Genomic DNA, 13736 nt, shown 5'->3' on the forward strand with positions numbered 1-13736 from the left:
GCTGCTGAAGGAAGCTGCCATACCTCAAAGCTCAACAGACTTAATAGCCTTGAGCTCACAACGTAATAGCATTATTCTGTATGTTGGATGGTGCATAAAATGCATTACACCAATATTTAGACTATGGTGGACCTGACCAACCCATCAAGATTTGTGCCAAACAAAAGGAAGCTCAATTTTGAAATGCCCAAACTTGGCTCTGCTACAGTTAGAGCACAGCTAAAATAAATAAATAAAATTAGTCTAGGTTTTCTGTGTATTTAAAACAAAAATAAACCTTAACTGATTGTGATTCCAATGTATTCTACTCTAATACTTCATGAAAAAGAGTGAAAGTAAAACCAGAATGTAATTTCAAAAGAAAAATCAAGAATGTTTCACTCGAAAAAATCACAAATAAATATTTGTGCTTTGCTTTCAAATTGAAGTATTGTGAGAACAATGAGAATTCAGGAATTTATTCTGATTTGACAGAACTGAATTCAGGTGGAGCTCTACCAAAGTTTGCAACAAGTTTGTATTTTATCTTCAAATATCTTCTTGACAGCATCCTCTGCATCTATAAACCCCTGACCACCATGGGAGTTATTCTCTACAGCCAAAAGTAAAATAGGAAACAAGCTCTGTATCTCCATATTCTGTTCAACCAAAAGGTCTCTGATTTTAAAGGCTTGTATTTTACAATAAAATGTCCATGATTAAGGCATCATCCTACAGAGATGTTTGGTTACTAAATTTGATGAAAGGTTTGCCTTTTTGATTGCTGCTATGAGGCAGAATTAAGAACACCTTTAAAGGAGTCCCTTTCAGAGTAAGAAGTTTCCCTATTTCCTGCCATGCAGTCTGTGTAAAGCCATTTCTGGGCACAAAAAAGTCAGTGCTGTCAGAAATCTTGCCTGGACACCACAAGTATATAATACCTCAGAACCAGATGATATAATCACTTTGAAAAGACAAACTGGTCACCAAACTTTCACTGGGAAGTGGCTCAGATGGAAAGCAGAAAGTATTAGCTGAGATATTACTGAGGGGAGCCCTTGCCCATGCTGGGTACCATCTCCAACATCATTCTCAAAGAAAATCTTTGTGCTCTCCCACCTGTGTTGGGTGGCCCTGGCAGTTTTAAGCCCCTTCAACCTCCTTGACAATATAAACCAGCCTGTGATAAAGTCAAATCTCCTAAGTACAGAAAGACAACCATGTGGATATGGGTAGATTGTAACTATGTATATTCAAAGTATCTCCATTTTAGCTTTCATATGTTTTAGTATAAAGGGCCTCAGCTATCTGATCCAGGAGAAAGAGGAAGAAAATTTTATACATACATATATATATATTCAAGTACACCATTTTTTTATTGAAAAAGTTGAGCCTTACCCCTTCTCATGTAATATTTAATATGTTTACTTCATTAGTGATGATAAACTGATCAGTTAAATGTCATCCCAATGATATTGAAATGCTGTTAACAGGCATTCCCTCTTCCAAGACCACTGTGCTCCATACAGTATTGCAAAAGAGACAGCAAAACAGAAATTAATTCAAAGGGAACTACTTCCCACACACTCTCACCCTCCACCTCACAGAGAAAAGTAGAAAAAGCCTGGATATTAATACCCAGTGATGTTTCCAACCAAAAGTGTATTTTCATTCAAATATTGTTCTTCCTACTGCTGCAAAATGTGCTCAGAAAAAACCATGACAAATGCTTGTAATATTTACAAGATGCCACTGCAGTAAAATATTAATATATTTTCCTCCTTGCAGAACAACAGTGCACTCCCATTTCCGCAGAAATATGCAATGGGTTTATCAGAGCCGCTCGCTGTGAGCCGTACGAGCCTTCCCAGCACACACACTGCACCCAGCACTAACGAGGACTGGTGCCAATACAATTTGTACTACAGTAATCTATTAGATTCAGACAGGCTTCCCTGAGCCTGAGGGGCTGAAACAGAGCAGCTACACCGGGAATGTTTTGTACAACCCCGAGCGAGGGTGATGCCATCCCAGCACTCTGCCAGGCTGTGCTGACACTGAGCTCTGGTCATGCAGAGGGTCCAGCAGAGCCTCCTCACTCTCCTCATGCTGAATCAGCTCCTTTCTACCTCCAGTTGTTCTTTTACTTCACCAGAGCTTGAGCAATTTTGCCTCCACTTTCAAATTATCTGGACTTCAAAATATCTGCTGGGTAGAAGCACGATTCACCGTTTCATAAGTCCTACATTTTCAGTGTCTCCTTGCCTAATCCTCTGCCCTTCTGCAGCTCCAAGAGCGTGCTGAGAAAGCAGATATTCCAGCTGCAGATGGCCTCAGGCAAGCCTAGGCTGGTTGAGGTCAGTCAAATCTGGCAGCTGCATTTTGCCAGCCCTGCCTTCCTGCTCGGAGGCAAACGAGCAGCAGCTCCCTCCTTTGCTGCCTTCCTCCCAGGCCATGCTCCCACTGAGGGAGCTGAAGGTCCCCTTTCCATCCCAGCCACTTCTCAGCTCAGCTGAGCTTTCCTCTTGTCGCACTTCCCCCAGGCTTGGTGTTGTCCTAGGTATTGAGGACAGGGTTGATGAGTTTTCCAGAAGCTTTTGGTCTCTTTCTTAGTTCTCACTGAGGTGTAATTATTGGCTCCATTAGGCAAATTTTCAGTGTCAACTCTCTCAAAACCCTGAGATAAAACAAGTGACACCAGTTTCTGGGGATCAGGGACGAAGCCACACAAACTCAGTGTGCTCTCTATCTGGGACAACAGCAAATGTGCATGCTCTCTGTGTCTCTTAACATCAAAGAACAACAGAACACAACAACTGGGGCTTCTTCCAAATGCTCCATGGGCCAGCACTTGCTTTTATTGTTATTCCTATGTTTATGAAATAAACAACATGGAAAACCTCAATGCTAATTGACAACAGCTTCCACAATGACAGCCAAATTAATGAAGCTTGAGATCAGTCAGAGTGGAAAGGTTTCAATTATCCACATGTCCTAATGTAAGGACAAGGCCAGCACTAAGAGTACCCTGAGTCTGCTCATCAAAGCTTCTCTCCCAGTATCCCAAAGATGATAACTTAGTTATCATCAGCAATTATTAACATCCTCCCAGCTTTTAGGGTTAACATTTTTAACTCTAAAGTTAACATTAACACTTAATGTTAGAAACTAAAGAAATTCATTTAAATTAGATTGACTTATCTAAATGAATCAGCCTTAATTTTTCAGGTTTGGGCTTTCTAATAGCTGAAGTTTTCATCACTGCTTGAATGCTGTTTTCATTAGCTGATACTGTTGAAAGTTAAAATACATTCAAGACTACAACATTCATTTTACAAGTCTTCTTAAGTAAGGTTTGGGTGTGTAACCTGCAATTACACAAGAAAATGCACTATAAAGTGAGTTTATTAGCATTTGTAAAGGGGAAGTCAGAATGATCTGACAGCTATTTTCCCCTGTAACTTCAAGAAGTGAGAATTTACTAAAAATAGTGTGAAGTAGGGAAAGAGTTGAAAGGAACATGAAAAAGGGAAGGCAAAGGGAATAATGGGACCACATAAATATTTTAAATACCTATTTGTCTACCATGCACTCCACAGAACTAACACATATTACAAGGTTTCCAGCTAAAATGACATCTGACCATGCTTCCCTTTGTCCTGGAGGGAACACACTCGAGAAGTACAGAGTTTATAAAGGCCATAAATGAGCACAAATACAATTCAGTGACCTCCAGTGTCCTTGTCACTGACATGTGATATTTATGCATGTGAGGCTAATCTGAAGCCTCTCTCAAGCTCCCATTCATCATTAGCCCATCAGATGCTGACTAGACCATATATCTCTACCTGGATGCTTGCTAATCTTTGACTATTAAACAGGGATAAACCACAAATTTTATACTGGGGGCCTGTCACTCAACTATTTGGATCTACTTTGTGGCCAGCTCCTTTTGTAAGGGAGCTGAACATAACCTTCACCTAGGGCTTGTCCTGGGCACAAAATGCTGCTTAGCAAGAGCACTGACAAGCCAAATTCCCAGGTTTTATGCAGCAGTATGGATCTGCTCAGTCCAGTGGAGTCATGCCAGTTAAACCAGCTGAGGACCTGGCCACACATTTTCAAGGTACTCAATACATTAATTAAGCCTTATAACAACCCTGCAAGGTTCAGCAGTACAAAGTGAAGTGGGAAAAGTGCAAGAACTCCAAGCCAATGGCACACAAGGAAATGCTGCTTCCCAAAGGTTAAATATCTTGACTGCCTTGCCTCTTAACTGTACACTCCATCCTTCCTGAGTCAAAACCCCTCTCCAGGCTCCACAAAGCCAGAAATAGTAATACATCAGGCTGCAGAATTAAGAATTGAACCTGGAGGCTCTGTACCTGTGTGTGTGAGATTGCTGCAGGAACTAAGAGATCGAGTTGGGCAGCTCAGGTTGTGTGGACTTCACCCATCTGCTCAGCCTGAACACAGAGAGGTGTTGAGTAGCTTTGTATTCATTACAGCAGTCAAAGAATTGTCTACTATTGAGAATAACTGCAATATTAGAAATTAAATGCTTACATTGTGTTAAGATGCTTTTCCTAGTATTTAAAAGAACAGGGCATAGTCAGTAGAAATCCTCCTGCTTCCCATGTGCTTACAGAAGGCAGCTTAACACCCAAAAGTTTTGAAACTCACAGAAATACCTCTTTTCCACACACTGCACTGAAATGGTTTGTTTTTATTCAGTAACACTGACAAAAAAACTGAGACAAGGAACAAGTGAAAACAAGCCTAAGATGGAAGGTTTGAAATCTATGAAAATAACCCCAGAAACAACTAAATTCTCTCCCTGCATAAGAAAAGACCATGGAATTTCACCTGATAAATCATGCAATAACCCAACTCAGCTGCTTCAAACTGTATTTTATTACTCCGTGCCCACTCAGCCTTAACCCAACTCATTGCACTGGAGGAAGGAGCAGTAACATTAATAACTTCCAGATTTGCTGGACTCACAAAGGGGTTCTACAGCCTGTGCTCAGAGGGCTTGGGAAGGCTCCTGGCATTCTCTCCTACCTTTGCACATCTACAGCCTCGCCCAGAGAACCCCACTGCAAGCACTCCCTTACCCCACACACATCACTTTAGCCTCACAAAAGTGGAGAGTGCAGCTTTTTGAGAGTATCTTCCTAGGCCTGGAATAGATGCTGCCTGGAGAGATGAGTGAAGAGCAGCTGGAGCAAACTCCACCACCAGAACATCTCCCACTCTCCAAGCCCTGCACTGCCCCAGCCCAGCGTGCAAGAGAAGCAGCAACTCTTCAAAGGCACATCCTGAGCATCAGCTTGACCTCCAGCACCCCAGCAGCCTCGGGCCTCGATCCGGAGGAGAGAAAACACCCCGCCACATTTCAGTCCGAGCCTTTCAAAGGCACAAGTGCTCGCAGTTACAAAACAAACTCGGCTCCGCTGTGCCACAGGCGGTGCGGGAGGGTTCCGGCTGTCGGGCGCAGTGCATAATAGGGCTGATTTATAGTTACCAGCATGGGACTTGATTCGAGAGCTCAATCACCGTGACTTCTCACAGTGGGGTTTGCATGCTGCAACGGGCCTCAAAATTGGAGAGGAATTTACCTCCCGCTGCCGAACATTACATAACAATCAACAGAAAACAAGCGGAGAGCAGCAGGAGGTCCCCGTCATTAGCCTGCACAGTCATGTTAATGGAGATGTACACACACTCATCTATCTGCACTTATTATGGAGCTTGCCAGACTGTGGGATTACACTGCGAGAAGGAGTCTAGGGCAGAGAGAGACAAGATACGGGCAAAGAGCTTCAAAACCCCACTCAATCCACTGAGATTTCTACACTGACTGAGAGACTGAGGTCTGGAAGGTCTGAATCTCACAGGTAGCAAAATGGCTCACAAACGCTGGGAGGTGTGTGTGACCTTGCACTGTGCAAAATGCTGCTTTTCCTTACAGAAATAACAGCTCTGCTTCACCTGTCGGCCTCCTTTGAGCCTTGCTGGCAAGGCAACAGCTTCACCTCCACTAAAGGATGCCCACAAAGTTTTCTGAACTTCTCTCAGTATGGCCACGTCGGCCTGCATCCCAAAATAATCACAGACTTCAACGCCAGTTAGATGGCCCACATTAGACCAACAGTAGTCCCTGTGGGGACTCCTGCTGCCCTGGCATACAGAGAAGGGCAAAAGCTTAATGTAATTTTAAAAGCCATTCACACCAAAAGGACTCATTTTAAACATAGTATTTTGGGTAACTGTAGCTTTGTTTTCATATGATGTATTGTCTTCAACATCACAAGAGTACTTCAAAACATTCCTAAATCTCTCAAGAGTGAGGGACAAAACCGTTCAGTTTGTGGGCTTTTTAATGAATAAAGTGCTTGAACACCTGATGTGACTTAGAGAAGGTGAACTGAGTTGGAGCAGAAAACAGCCACATCACATTTTCTCTCCAGCTACCACTTTTATATATATATTCCCATTTCCCTCCCAAGCCAGCAATTTATTGTTCTTCCCTCACGGGGTAAACTCTGTAAATTCATTCTAAAATTCGAGTATACAAGGTTAAGAAAAGGTCAAGACAGTCCAAGTCCCTCTATGCTAATTTAACATGAAGAAGGCAATCCATTTCCCCTTCCCAAACATGCATTAAATGCGGAGCATCTCTAATGGCCTGAGAGTTTTCTCTTTGATGTTTCAAATATTCTTTCTAAATCAGTAAGCTATGGATCTAACTTGTGTTATTTCTTCTAACAGAATTAGAAATGACAGCTTTAAACAATCTTAATGTTATAATCAAATCAACAGGAATGTCATTAGCTTTCCCAATTGCCATTTTTCTTTTCTGATTACCACTGATTCCTGTAAGAAACTCTTTTCTAAACCACTATAAACAACCAGTACATTAACCCCATGCAGGTTGAATATTTCTGCCATGTACTATTTACTAACCAAAGGTGAGGTCTTACCATCTCTCCTCTACCTCTTCAAAAATGTTGTACCTTTCTCCCTGTCAATATATTGATCCAGAAATATTTGCAAACTATTGGTCATTTTACATTTTAAAATTAAAAGCCCCCTGCAGAATTCAGCCACAAATTGATCTGTTTGTACAAGGATCTGGAATGTATCTATTACAAGGAATAGACAGGACAATACAAACCAACAACTGAAAAGCCCCTGGCTTCTTTCTGAATATTTTTTTTTAGAAAGCCCAGAACACCAAGAATCTGCACTACTTACCCATTTCAGACCCTCTTTAACCTGAGTACTTCTATGAAGTTCATATGGAAAAATAAACTGATAGCAGTGAGAACCATAAGGGACTAATACATAACTGAATTAATAAAGTAGCTAAACACTTTTAGACTCTACTTTTAAAAAAGAGCTGCCTGCTTAGTGGATGTTCAATGATCTCTGAAAATCGTGTGTTTAGCCATAACATCCCTGAATTGTTCTTACTCAGTGATTCTTCCCCAGTGAATCACCTTCTGGTTCTTATCAGACATTTAAACCCTTTGTACTTTTGGGTCAAGAACACATTTCTTGGTTTTTTTCTGAATGAGTCCCACCATGGGAACCATGACTAGCAATAATTAGCACTAATAAGTACTAGTGAAGAACTAAGATACAAAGATTACTAGCTTTTAAATATTTCTGCTTGTTTATTTAATCTTGGCGGGAAGAAATGAAGCAATAAAATGCTTCTCTGCTGATTGTGCCTTGTTTTCATGGACAAAACCTCTTGGCTACAAGACAGTTTAGGTCAGAAGCCCATCTCAAGGTTAGTGAGCCTTAACCCAAACCAACCAAGGGACATTAACTCAGAAAAGGCAGGGACCTCCTGTTTCCATTTCAATTGGTTTTCCTCTGGAAGATCATCTTCTTTTGATCATGTTTTATGTTGAGCAACTCTGTCAAGCACCTATAGCTTAAGGAAGCAATAGGAATCCCACCTCAAACTGCTTCTAGATCAGGAACATGCATGACAACAACCAGCCAGAAAGGAGGGGCAGCAAGAGATGTCCCCCTGCAACACAAGCTACACAGGGGCCAGCTTTAACATTCTGCTTTGTTACCCATGGTCAAACTAGTCGATGCATGGTGGAGCCCCTTCCTGCAGTGCTTAGGAGTGCCAGTGAATCAAAAAGGCATTATGGGACACACTGCTGTGGTTTAAAAATTAAAGTTAGCAATTTATAGTCTACCAAAATTGCAGCTGGAACTACGCTGTAAATTCTCCCATGCCACCTACTGGTGCCTTCTTTATCTACCAACTGTATTTTATAGAAAGCCACATAAATGTGGTGCATTTATGGACAGTGTTCAAATTCAGTTTTTGGTGGACTTGAGTGGAAAGGCACGAGGGTCAGTCTGTAACACAGGATCTCCCTGTTTAGGTACTATAAAAGATAATGAATTATTACTGCTGACAGCTTCAAGACCCCACAAAGATGGTGAGAAGCAACACGAAGGAACTCAGGACAGAAAATGCTGCTCAGTACTAATGCAAAACTGCCACGAGAGGGGCAGGGAAGCCAAACCACCTCACACACACATCCTGAGAGAGTATGTGAGAGTAAACCTCTGCTTGCTGCTCTCCAGAACACAGCTCCTCCTGCTCTCCCACAGCCAGCACAGCTAGGACTGCCTATGATCCTGCTGGCATCACGACAATTGTCTTAGCTGGGCATTAAATGGAAAAAGTAAAAAATAATTTGTCTTGTTTAATCAACCTAAACGACTTTTTTTATTATTTAACATTAAAAATTAGAGTCCGTCCTCCTCTCTTTAAAAAGAGAGCTGTCAGGTTCTGACCTAAGTCTAACCAAAAAGAGGGATGGGGAGGAGAAGGGGGGAGTTGGGAGAAAATCAATGAATCTACACTAATAAAGGTTATAGGAGTAAAATTTACGCTGGATGCAAGTATGATCCTGTAGTCTTTTTATTTTTTTGGCATGCTGCCCCAGCATGATTTACGTCGAGATAACATGATGGAGCCTCCACCATTGAAAGGAATTAAATAAAAATGCAATAAAGGAGTACAAAATCAATCCGCTTACAGTTTTGTTTAATAAAAATTCATGAAGGATGGGCGGGCAGGCCCATAAGAAATACACCAGTTCAATGAGGGGGCTCTATCAAGCCCACAGCCATTAGAGTGTAGCAGCAGGATAGGATTATTGAACATTAGCATGAGTTAGCTGTGTGCCAGTGTGTTGAATATGCCTCAGTTCCCCCATCATTCCAAGCTCTGTCATTGCTGCCAGTCAATAGAGCATCTATCACCTGAAATAACAGCCAAGAAAAGTACAAAAGATGGGGATTTGACCTTGACTGAGAAGCTGATCCATGGGGGTTTTCCAACAGGGGCAGCTGTTTTTCCAGTCAGGATCCCACTAAAACCCCCCAGTGGACCCAGCCTACCCCTGGGCATTAGCAGGTTACAAGGGCTTTCCCCAGGCTGAGTTTGGGTCCCCAGTTGTCACTTTTCACAGCTGAGTGAAACTTCTGTCCTCTGGAGACACTTGCCCTAATGATAAATTTGCATTAGTTTTCTTAACTACAGGCTGAATACACAGGCAAACAAACATGCCCTGTGGCATGGTAAAAAATTAATTGCAAAATCCTTTAGCCACCTTGATTTTGTAAGAGGAGCTGTGAGGTTTAGCCTCATCATTTCCCTCCAATTGGCATTTTAAAAACTATTGCTTACAGTCATCTTGACAAGAGGACTTTAGTGATCACAGGTTACATAGACAAGCATTTGAGCACAGAACTTGGCCAAATCTATGCAGCATTACTGTGGTTTTCCACCAATTTGACCTATAGTGGAACAGAACTATTTCAATTTCTACCTGAGCAAACCATCTCATTTTCAGAACGTTCATTTGCTCTACGCTAAAATCTGGACTCTTCAGGGTTTTTTTTTATTATCACACAGAGTTCAAGTGAAAACATGGCTGAAAAAAATGGATTTATGCCTTGCATGAACAAAAGCAAGGTGTGAACATTCCCACTGGACGTGCTCACAAAATACACTGAGTGTGTGATGTCACCTAGTGGTCAGGACACATGGGACTGACAGGCAATTAACATCCTCTGCTAATTCCTCCACTAGCTGGAGGTACCTGCTGAAACTTCCCAAGGTCCTTATCAAATAAAGACTACTCCAAGCCAGGATGAGGTGGATTTAGCTTTACACACACCTGTGATGGGATATGTGCAGAAACAGTGGGATGTGACTCATTTCCTCCACCAGCAACTGCTAATTCCAAACTCCTTCCCTGTACTCAAATCAAATCAAAAAAGTCAAACCAGCCTTTCCCAACCACTGGCAGTTCTATCATCATGCTGTGAGTTCTGCAGACACTCAGGAGCAGATAAAAGCACAGAATTCATCAGGCTCCCTAAATTATCCCCGAGTGTGCTCTGCAAGAAATTCCTCTCTGAGCAGGGCTGGGAAGGACTCCACAGCCTCAGACACATTCCAGCTCTTGCCAGCCACGCTCTGGGTTTGCTGGGCTGGCTCATCTGCCCACACCTTTCCCCCAGCAGAAGGAATTCATGCCTAGGGAAGGATTCAGCTTAGCTTTCCCTACACCAGTCCAGGGGCAGCTCAGCTGACTGACTGCCCTAAGGATTTATCACATAGGAACACAGACAAAAGGCAAAATGCTGTATTAGCCCACTCCTCCCCGAACGAAGCCTTAGGCCAAGTAAAACTGCCCTGCCAGTTTTTCCTGGTAGGCTTTTCTTGGCTGTTCCAGTACGTTGACTTGAAGGACAATAACCTCTAGCTTGTTTAACAACTTGTCCCTGCTGTGTAATTACACTTCTTTTAATTGGCTCGTGGGGTTTAATCATCTCCTGGGACTCAGCTTCCAGCGTTTCTCATTAACTGCCAGCACGCACTCGTGTTGTGAGGACAGGGGGATGTGCTCCAGAGCTGCACACGGGGGAGGCTCTCTGAGCATCCAAAAGGAAAGGCTCACAGCAGAGCTCTCAGCCACACACGCTGCTCCAAGCCAGCTACACCCCAGCTGCAGAGAGCACAGCCAGCTCTGCATCCCCAGGGAGAGGCAGCCAGCCCTGCTCACATCCACTGTCAACGTGTTGGAACAACCAGAGCAGGCAGAACACACCAAGGATTGAGAAACCACAGAGAGGAAGACTCCTGGCAGAGGCATAGAAGAGTGGATATAGGAGCCATGCTGAGCCCTTACACAAGAAACTTCTCTCTGTTACCTCCCTCTGCCTCAACTGTTCCAACATTTCTCTCAGAAGTTTGCAAACTTCATCTGATCTCAAAATGATGTTTAAAAATACATCTAAAATACTCCCACAGTAATATTAATATTCTTCGTTTTATTCCAAGTGCTTTGTGCCCTCCTGGAGCACAGGAGCAAGTCCAGAGGAAGCCACAAAGATGATCAGAGAGCTGGAGCACCTCTGCTTGGAGCCAGGCTGAGAGCAATGGGTCACTGAGCTTGGAGAAGTCAAGGCTTCAGAGAGACCTCAGAGCCTTTCCAGTGCTGGAAGAGGCCACAAGAGACCTGGAGGGGAACTTTCTACAGAGGCAGATAGTAATAGGACAAGGGGAGAGTGTTTAAAGGACTAAAAGAGGGGAGAAAATATTTAAATTGGATGTTAGAAAGAAATTCTCCCTTATGAGGGTGGGCAGGCCCTGGCACAGGGTGCCCAGAGCAGCTGTGGCTGCCCCTGGATCCCTGGCAGTGCCCAAGGCCAGGCTGGACACTGGGGCTGGGAGCAGCCTGGGACAGTGGAAGGTGTCCCTGCCATGGCAGAGGGTGGGACAAGATGAGCTTTGAGGTCCCTTCTCCCCCAGACCAGTCTGTGATTCTGTGACACCAACATGGACTGTACAGAGAAGCCTCTGCTACATCCCGAGCAGCCAAGGGCTGCTCACAGGAGGATGAAGCAAGGCCACGATGCATTGCAGAAAATGGAAAAGGATATTTGACATTTGCTGAAGGAACAACACTACGTTAAACTTGTACTGGCAGGGCCTTGAGATCCAAGTAGTTTTCTATTACTTCTCAGCCATGCTCGGCCAGTTTGTTTGATTTTTCCATCAGAATCCTGCAGCTCAGTTCACTTTACCAGAGGGGGAAGTTGCTGGGAAAGGGTCTGAGAAACAAGAATCTGTCAAAGAGTTGTTTTATTTCCTACAGCACTGGCTGACTGACCAAAATCCTATAAAAAAAATAGAAAAGAAAAAAAGTCAAATTCAGGAAAAAGCCCTGAACGTGTCAAGGCTTTTGGAACAAATGGCACAATAGGTTTTTCCTGTAGCTATAGGCATGTATTTCTTCTTATTTTTTATTTATTTATTTAAGCCCCTGTAACACACCATTTCCCCCAAAGGGCTGCAAAGGTTCAAAGGCTTCGAGAGCACCAATAAATCATGACCACATAAATGTCCTGTAGTGAAGTTTGATTCTTATTTACCCGGGGTCTTTGGGCCAGTGCTCAGTCTGTGTTGGAGAAGGCAGATTTACTTCTCCTGAGATGCCCTCAATTCACAGAGTGCTCATCTTTCAAGCAGCACCGCTCCAGCCTCAGCTGCCAAAACACTTCTAGCTGCAAGTTTCCATCATTTGCTTTATCACACTTCCCTTTCCCCTCCCAGATACTGGTCTAAACTCAGTTATGTTTAGAAATACCTTGTGAGTGGCCAGACTGTGAGTCAATGAATCTCTGCAAATCACTGCCATATGCAGGAGAATTTCAGGCTTTAGTGAACTTTCTTTGCAGGCCACCTCTAGCCATGATTCCCTCTCTAAAATCATCCACAGGACTGTGGCATGGTGTATAGTGTGTAGCAAGCTCAGCACAGGTATAAGCAGGCTACAAGAGTGGGGTATAAAAAACAGAGCATTAAAAACAGGACAGAAATACTATTTGAGATGAATTGAAAGCCCAGCTGCATAGCTAAGGTGCAGTTCTGTCCTGCAGGCAGTAAAGCAGTATTTCAGTCTCCACTCCACAGCAAGGATGATCTGCTCATCCTACTCTGCTAAGAGGAAAACAGGATCAGCAACAGCAATTCCAGCAGTGTGATTAAAGCAAGCACCTAATAGTGTAGCTGTTTCTTCACATTTTTTCCTGTTAGATGGCTTAGTCTAACATTCATTCTCTAATGTCAATGAATATTTATTCCAAATCCACTTTGAAGTACCCTTTTTAATAATTCACAGTTAGTACAGTTGCAGGTATTCACCAGCAATTTGTGAATGGAGTCCATGTTAATTTTCTGGAAGATTTTTTTTCTGACAGGAAACAGAACTAACACCCAGAGAAGTAAATTAACTACTCACATGACTTAAAACTAAAAGACTAAAGACGCAGGTGATTTTTTCAGATGTGTACCTGGAAAAATAAGAACTAAAGATAACTAATTACAGCAAGCCATTTTGCTATAGAACCCTAAATTTTTTGAGACAAACAGAAAAAAGCGTTCAAGCATAACAGAAACATCACAGTTCTGTGCATCATCCATTAGAAAATATAAATTTGCCAGACACATTAACCAAAAAACAACTCTGATTCAGTGGAATGTGGCTGGGATATACATGGGTTCAGTTGCAGTGGGAATGCACGTAGAGAATCTCATCCTCAGACAACAGCCTTGAACCCTGCAGGAATCTGCACAGCTCTGCTTTTAGGAAAGGCCTTTTGTCATTAATAGCTTAAAAGTGTTGAAGGGAAATGTTGGC

Source organism: Sturnus vulgaris, chromosome 17, assembly GCF_052056855.1.
Source record: "Sturnus vulgaris isolate bStuVul1 chromosome 17, bStuVul1.hap1, whole genome shotgun sequence".
In the NCBI taxonomy this organism is placed as follows: Eukaryota; Metazoa; Chordata; class Aves; order Passeriformes; family Sturnidae; genus Sturnus; species Sturnus vulgaris.